The 7,785-nt window shown below is 49.4% G+C and overlaps 1 long non-coding RNA gene across 1 annotated transcript; it reads right to left on the reverse strand.

Annotated features, from left to right (window-relative positions):
• Positions 1–388: 388 nt before the first annotated feature.
• Positions 389–7,145, reverse strand: LOC109264869 (uncharacterized). Its single transcript, XR_002078905.2, has 5 exons — positions 6,607–7,145; positions 5,913–6,088; positions 5,389–5,569; positions 1,220–1,331; positions 389–694 (listed from the first exon to the last, which is right to left on the reverse strand). It is a non-coding gene; the product is annotated as an uncharacterized LOC109264869 (long non-coding RNA).
• Positions 7,146–7,785: the final 640 nt, after the last annotated feature.

Raw genomic sequence — 7,785 nt, forward strand, 5'->3', positions numbered from 1 at the left:
TCAGCTCTCACATGTGCACCCATATACGAGGCAGAGGGGCTTTTATGGCTGCTATTCCCGTGAGAAAATTTAAAATCACCGTTAAAGATTATGCCTCATAACGAACAGGTTTAAATCTGTTTGTTTTTAAAGAAATAGCTCAAACCTTGAGTTTCCTGAAAGGTGGATTTTCCTTTAAAATCTGGTAAGAGTTGGGGGTTTCTGAACAAGCTGCAAACATAATTAAAATCAATGAAAAAGAAAGCTCGTGTGTGTGTGTGTGTGTGTGTGCATGTCTGTGCGAGTGCTTGCGTGTACATGTGTGCTTGCATGCACGTGTGCTTGGGTGCATCTGTGTGCGTGTGTGTGTGTGTGTGTGTGTGTGTGCGCGCGTGTCTGTGCGAGTGCTTGCGTGTGCGTGTGTGCTTGCGTGCGTGTGTGCTTGGGTGCGTCTGTGTGCGTGTGTGTGTGTGTGTGTGTGTTTCAGCAATATTGGTAAGTTGCAAGTTCATTACCCTCCTAGCTGGCACTTGAAGGGCACTTACGATGACTCATTTCAACTCTGCAGGAATGTAGCCTGATCTCATAAGAGTGACCTTTCTTGAAGCTGAAATTGCTAAGGTTTTTTTTTTCCCTTCATATTTTATAACTAGAGGGTTCCCAGACCATCAGTCCCTTACGTGAGGGTTTTTTTCAGTGGTGGTTCCAGCAAATTCTGCAGATGAAGAAGAAGACCTGAATCAGAAGGAGCAAGGAGCTGAGCTTTGAGCTTAGCTGCCCTAACTCAGTATCTGCACTCTGTGAGACTTGCCCTCCTTCCCCCAGTTCCTTCTAGAAAAGCCACCCCAGCCATAGAAAGGGTCCCACTGCGGGGGCCCGGCACCGGCAGATGGTGCCCGTGGATGCAGCCATAAAGCCTGGAGAGTCCTTGTGGAGGTGCGGGCTGGCTGGGGCCGTGTGCAGGAGCTGTGGAACAGGCTCGTGGTGATGAACCAACTCCCAGAGGAACTCAGCCAATTAAAGGGAAAAAGAAGGTCTAAGGGAATGTGGGATGCACGGAGGCTCACACTTGTGGGTAAATAAGCCAATCAAGTTTCCCAAGTCTTTGATGATGTTTTGCGGAGCCTGGAACACTTCGACGTGGCAGGGCTTTGTGAGGGAAGAAGGGTCCCAACGCGGCAGGATGGCTCTGCCGACGAGTGGCCTCCGTGAGCCGTGGTCGGGGCCTTGGCGTACTTACCTCCTCGTCCTGCCGCCTGGGTTCAGCGTGTTCTGTGGGTGGGTTAGTAAATGCTGAATGAATGACCCAGGACGAGCCAACTAGAGTCTCGTGCTTGCAAACTCCTGTGGATCTGTAATGCAAAGAGCAGAAAGTGAAGGAGCGGACAGCCAGATTGTAGTCTAGACCTCGTAACTCGGGTTTTTGTACGGAACTTAACTACGTTCTTTCCCACTATGTCCTTCTGCGAGGGTCACCGTACCAAGTGATGAGGTCAAGGCAAGAATCCCCCTCAGTTCTACAAATGAGAAACTCAGGTGTTTCCCCATGGTTACCACCCTAGAAAATACTGGAGCCGGTTCCCGACCTCCCACACAATTCTTCGTCCACTGCTCTGAGCTGCAAAGCCGCTGTAGCAAACTCAGATCTGATTCTCGCTGGGGCGCTCTCTCCTCAAAACAGTAGTTCATGAGCAGACTGTACTTGAGAAGTTCCTCTGAATGACAGAAAGGAGCAAAACAGCCCGCTGTAGAATTTATTTTCCCTAATCTGAGCTAATACGGCGTCTAACTATTTGGGTATCCTTGTGCACGTTTATTGTGATTACTGACTTATTTGTATTAATTTTTTAATTAATAGAGTAGGCTCTACACCCAGTGTGGGGTTTGAACTCACAACCCCGAGATCAAGAGTCCCACATTCTCCCCACTGAGCCAGCTCTATTTTTCTTCTCATCCATCTTGGGACCCCCATCTTAGCTAATTACCTTCGTGAAGATTTTATTTCCAAAGAAGGTCACATTCTGAGGTTCTAGGTAGACATGAATTCTGGGGGGACATTATTCAACCCAGTACAATGCTGAATAATTGGATAGTTTTTTAAAGGGGGTTTAGTTAATTAGTTTATTATTATTTTTGTTGGTGGTGGTAATCCCTATGTCCAATGTGGGTCTTGAACTCATGCCCCCAAGGTCAGGAGTCACACGCTCTACTGACTGAGCCAGCCAGTCACCCCTGGGTAATTTTTAAATAACAGTTGTAATGAAACTAAAAGATAAAAGGGAGGTTAAGTCACACATTAGGAGCAAGAGCTTCACTGAATCATTCTTCGTTCTATCCTCAGTTCAGACTACCCTTCATGGTTCTAGCGTTGCTTTTTCCAATCTGCTTGTTGTCTTTTCATTGCGTATTATTCTTCATAAAAGTTTTTTTGAATTTTTTAATGTTTTATTTATTTTTGAGAGAGAGACAGAAGGTGAGCAGCAGAGAGGCAGAGAGAGAGAGGGAGACACAGAATCCGAAGCAGGCTCCGGGCTCCGAGCTGTCAGCACAGAGCCCGACACGGGGCTGGAACCCACGAGCCGTGAGATCATGACCCGAGCCAAAGTCGGATGCTCAACCAACTGAGCCACCCAGGTGCCCCTCTTGGTAAGATTTTCTACTCCTTCTTTAAAAATGCTGTCGTAGCTTTGACATACTCATTTTTTGTGGGATCTTTTTTTCAGATGATTCTATTCCGTCAGGGTCTTGCATGGCTTCCGGTGGTATTATCAATGCAGGATCAGTTTATACGTTGCAAATTCAACTAAGGATTGCTACACTACATAAATAATATCAACTCTGACTCCCCCCCCCCCCCCCCCCCCCCCCGCTTTTCAGAGCCCTGGACAGGGGCACGTGGGTTGGTGCGTGGAGTTATTTTAAATTCTCTTCGTTAAGAGGGCTGAGTTTCAAGAATCTCCACTTTCGGCAGAGCTCTGAGTTCCAACTTCTACGAAGACCTCACCTTCCGTCCTCACCAGGTGCGAACAGAGAACAAAAGCTGTGTCAGTGTATTTCTGGGCCAATTAACTCCCTACAAACCCCTCAGGGACCGCAGCCGCGAATCACACTAGATTGATCTGATTTGGGTTCCCTCTTTGTTTCTGGCATCCGAGGGTCTCTCTTTCTTGTTAACTCCATTACGTATCTGAAATAAACTGTGTCATATTTTATCTCACATTTTTAGATCTCCGTAGCCGGAGGCATTTCGCCTTCGTGGACTCCTGCAAGTAGCCAATACCGGAAGCCCAGTCTCTGGGGTTTGTTAAAATCAAGTTAACTAGCGCTCGTGGATGTTGGCTCACTGTCAGAGTTGGACCCAGTGTCAATCATGCAGACAAGGTCCTGTTTAATCATAGTTCATGGGCCAGCGTAGGGTTCTCCCTTAGCTCAGTGGAGCCCTCAAAACATGGTTCTGGTATTGAAATAATTGCATGCCATTCTGTTTCCGCTATTTTCTCTCCCCGGGGATTGCCGGGAAGCCTGAGGAGGAATCTCACAGACATTAGACGGATGTCTGGGATGGTCAGAGTATGGTTGATTTAAGTCAAAGTCTGAGAAATTGGGAGACATGAAAACGAGACCGTCCTGAGCAGTCCGGGAGTCAAGTGGCTGACCTGCCCCTAGCCCTGCCCCTAAACCCATAACCGCTTCGAACAGGAGGTCAGACTGTCGGCCCACCTCTGCCACTAACTGGGTAACATGTCCCTCTCAGAGTTTCTCAACTACAAAATAAGAACACTGGACGAAGTGCCTTACAAGCTCCTGGTAGCTCTTGAGTCATTGGTAAAGGTTTGGGGGCTGGAAAGCTGGGGGTAGAGGTCACTGCCGTTCGGAAGCCAGGCAGAGGCTCTGCTGGGCTTAAGTTGCCAAGGAACCGGAGTGGCCGGGCTTATTCCAGGTCCTGACACCAGGGCGATGCACTTCCTCCTCCTGACCTTGGTCTTTGCCTCCTTCTCTTGCAGCTCTCTTGGGGTTCATCTACCCCCTTGGGGTTTCTATGTCTTCTTTTGTATGGAATACACCTGCTCTCCCTTTTTCTCAGTCCTGACTGTCTTCTCTCCATTCTTGTCCTCTGTCTCCTCCTGGGCTCGTTCTGGTGGCTGTCCACTCACTACATTAGCAGAGACATTAGAATTCCATGTCTGCACGGAATTCGCCGCAAGGCTATCGAAGCTCCCTCCAGCCCCCCTACTGCCCTGTCTTTGATGATAACACCATGCTCACTGAGCACTTGAACTGATCCGACCTCTTCAGTGCCCAGGTCCTAGCCCCTTGTGCCATGTCTCCTATGCAAGTTGCATGTATTCAACGAGTCGTTTTGGAGTTAAGCCAGGCACTGTACTGGACACGAGGATTAAATAAAGAATAAAGAAGGCAGACCCCTGAGGCTTGGAGTAGAAGAGAAGCAGGAAAGCAAGACAATCATGGCTTGTGATTCGTGATAAGTGCTCTGAAGAAAATGAGTCGGGAGACAAGGTAGTGAATGGTGGGGTGGAGAGTGCTGAGAGCCGAGCCGGGGGCTCCAGCAGAAAGCGGGGATTTGAGGAGGGGAGTCTGGTGATCTTTCGGCCTGTGAGTCCCTGTGTATGTGTGGAGGTCCAGGAAGAGCCTGAAGGAAAGTGGCCACGAGGAGTCCGTGCCAGACAGCCCCTCTCCCTCCCTATCCTTAGTCCCTTCTCAGAATCTGTTCTAGAACCAGCCAACAGCCAGTGTCTCTCTACCTGTTTTTGGTTTATTTATTTATTTTGAGAGAGACAGAGCACACACTCGGGCGATCAGGGGAGGGGCAGAAAGAGAGGAAGAGAGAGAATCCCAAGCAGGCTCCGTGCTGTCAGTGCAGAGACCCGTGCAGGGCTCACACTCACGAACCGTGAGATCGTGACCTGAGCCGAAATCCAAAGTCGGCCGCTTAACTGACTGAGCCACCCAGGCATCCCTGGGTTTGAATTTTAAAACGTTTAGTCAAATTTCCCATTCTGTCCCTTTGGAACAGACACTTTTGTCCCCAGAAAGATGAAAAACAGTACAAAAGTGACACCAATGAGCAGTCTGCTTAGTTTTCAGTGTCCCACCCCTCACCCTCACCTTTGTGTACCTGGGATGAGAAGCAGGACTCAGCAAGAAGTATCCAAAGACCTTTCTCCTTGGCTCCTGGTCTAGGATGTTGAGCCAAGATGCAACAATGAACCCAACACCTGGGATACTCAAATCCATGCAAGGGGCTCACGGGGCCACAAGGGAAACCAGCATAAGGCAGGGACACCGCACTCTGGGAAGCTACCAGAATTCAGTGTATTTCAAGAAAAGAGCATGAACTCATTCAAGGATTTCAAAGCCATCTCCCCTGCAAGCTCTTAGGAGGTCAACCTGACACAGGGACAACCAGGACTCCGCCATCTTGCTGTTGACTGCACCGTGGTCCCCTCGGAAGAGCTGATAAGATGCGGCTACCCCATGGTTGGTATCTTCTACGGGAAGTGAGCAAGACCCTGGAGCTGGTGTGGGTCAACCCATCCCCAGTTCCCTGGTTTGGCCACGAACATGAGTGCTGACATGACATAAAGAGGAAGGAAGTTAGAACCATGGGGCTCAGGGCCCATGAGATCGCTGGATCATCCACAGGACTGCTGTGTGGGGACTCTTGTTGAGGAAAAGAAGGCTGTGAGCTGTAAGGCCATAAGGGCCCCAGCTGTTAGACAACGTGAAGTCACCAACACATTTTGGGAGACGGCGGCACCACGAGGTAAAGCCAGCCCCCCCCGCCCCTCCCCCACCCCACAGTGTTGTGGTAAAGTTGGACATCACACGGGGCGTTTCAACCCACGTGGGGAGAAATACATTTGTTGTTTTGTTCACCCCCCAAGAAGAGCCTATGTAATTAAGAGACTCACTCTCGGGAATTTCTGTATCGATGAGTTTGTGAAATGTTGCCGCAAAGCCAAGGAGCATAATAAATCAGACGGGAGGAAACCGTGAGCTTGTCAGAGAGAAGCGTACGTGGTGATCAGATGGCAACCTGGCCTTTCATCTTTCAGTTCTATTCAGATCTTCGGGAAGTACAAGTCAACTGGAGAAATTTAAAAAATGTATATGCGTATATGCCTAAGAAAGGCAAAAGCATAGATCCTCTGAAGTATGATCTTTCGTTCTCCCTATTTTAACAATTACATTTATGAAACATAAAACCAGACCAAGTGTTTTTAGTGTTGTTTGTTTGTTTGTTTTTCGAAATACAAGTAAACATCAGGGTACGAAGAAAGAATTTCAACAGACTGCTTTTCCATTCCTTTACCCAAGAGTACCCAACTCTCTCTTCGCCTGGGAAAGAAAGGACAATCAGGCCATCGTGTCCTCTCTGGGGATATTTGAAGTGCCCGCAGATCTTCTTTCCTGAGGCTTATAAATCACCCTTCCTCACCCAGGCTTAAATCTCCACCCCTCCTCCTCAGTGGTGATGCTGCCTACCCTCCCCGTTCTGCGTTGAAGATCAAAATGGCCCCATCCTTCAAGCCTCTGGCACGTAAGTTCACAGAGGTTCAGGCTAAAGACTCATTCCGTGACACAGAGATGGTAATCTCTACTTACCCGACCTACTGGCTGTTGTTGAGAAAGACGTTGAGCCAACCAAGTGATTTTTAGTGCAAAGTTCCTCTTCGTTCTTTGTCGCCGAAGGGCTCCTTTCCTTGGTTTTAGGATGCTTAAGGGTGAGTGTGGGAGCTCCTCCTGTGGGAGCTCAAGCCAGGCAGTGGGATGTCACTGGAGGGTCTGTCACTGCAGCTGGGCCATGTTTGCAAGATGAAAAGGCTGTCACAGTCCCCAGCCTTGAGTCCTCAACATGCTCTTACAATGACTCATCGATTACACAGAGTTCTTATCTTTGGACAGTGGGTCCCAAGCTTTGCCCCACTTTTCCACGGGGGTGTTCCTGGGTCCTGGACAGCTATTCACTACCTTACACACTTGCTCGGCTGGGCCTCTGGAACAGTACTGGCTTGACAGGGTCGTTGCTGCTAAACCGACATTTAAAAGGGATGAGCAAGGGGTCCTGTGGGCACACATTCCTGAAATGCCATATTGACAGAAGCAGACCCGTTTCTCTGACGAGAGACTTTATTCAGGACCCTTTTCTTTTGCTCACCTCTTTTCTGATCCCCAGTGGAACTCTCTGCCACGGCTCTTCCCAAAAGCACTTGGCCCTGACCCCGTCTGCTTCCCGGGAAGTCTTACGAGATCTACGTTTTTTGCTGTAATCCGGGAGGTCTGCTTTCGGGGGTCCGCGGGTCAGATAATCAACAAAAAGCCGAAGCCGAGGCCATGGTGTGTCGGGTGTCAATCCACTCAAAAATATCATTGCTGACATGTGTTTCGTACTAAGTCTTTGAAACCTGGCAACAGGTTTATATTTTAGAGAACGCCTTGGTCACGAGCAGCCACATTTCTGACGCTCGGCGGCGGCCACCTTCGGCCAGTGGCCAGGGCGGGGCCAGATGACTCCGATAAAAAGGCATTCAGGTCTGGGCCCTCAGGAGGGAGAGAACACAGAGGGCTTGGTGGCCTTTCCCTGAAGCACAAGAAAAGATCCCAGAGGCTCTGGCCCCCCACCCCCCTTCCCCACTAATCCTGTTCGACTACTTTTCCTCGGCAGGCTAAAGCTTCTTCTGCCGCTGCCACTGAGGTGGAGGACGCATGACTGTCCCAGCTAAAGCAAACAGCAGCGGTCGCTTTGGTTTCTAATCGTGACCACCTCCGATTGACAGCCGGGCG

This window comes from Panthera pardus, unplaced genomic scaffold, assembly GCF_024362965.1.
Source record: "Panthera pardus isolate Hobbes unplaced genomic scaffold, ASM2436296v1 HiC_scaffold_10, whole genome shotgun sequence".
Lineage (NCBI taxonomy): Eukaryota > Metazoa > Chordata > Mammalia > Carnivora > Felidae > Panthera > Panthera pardus.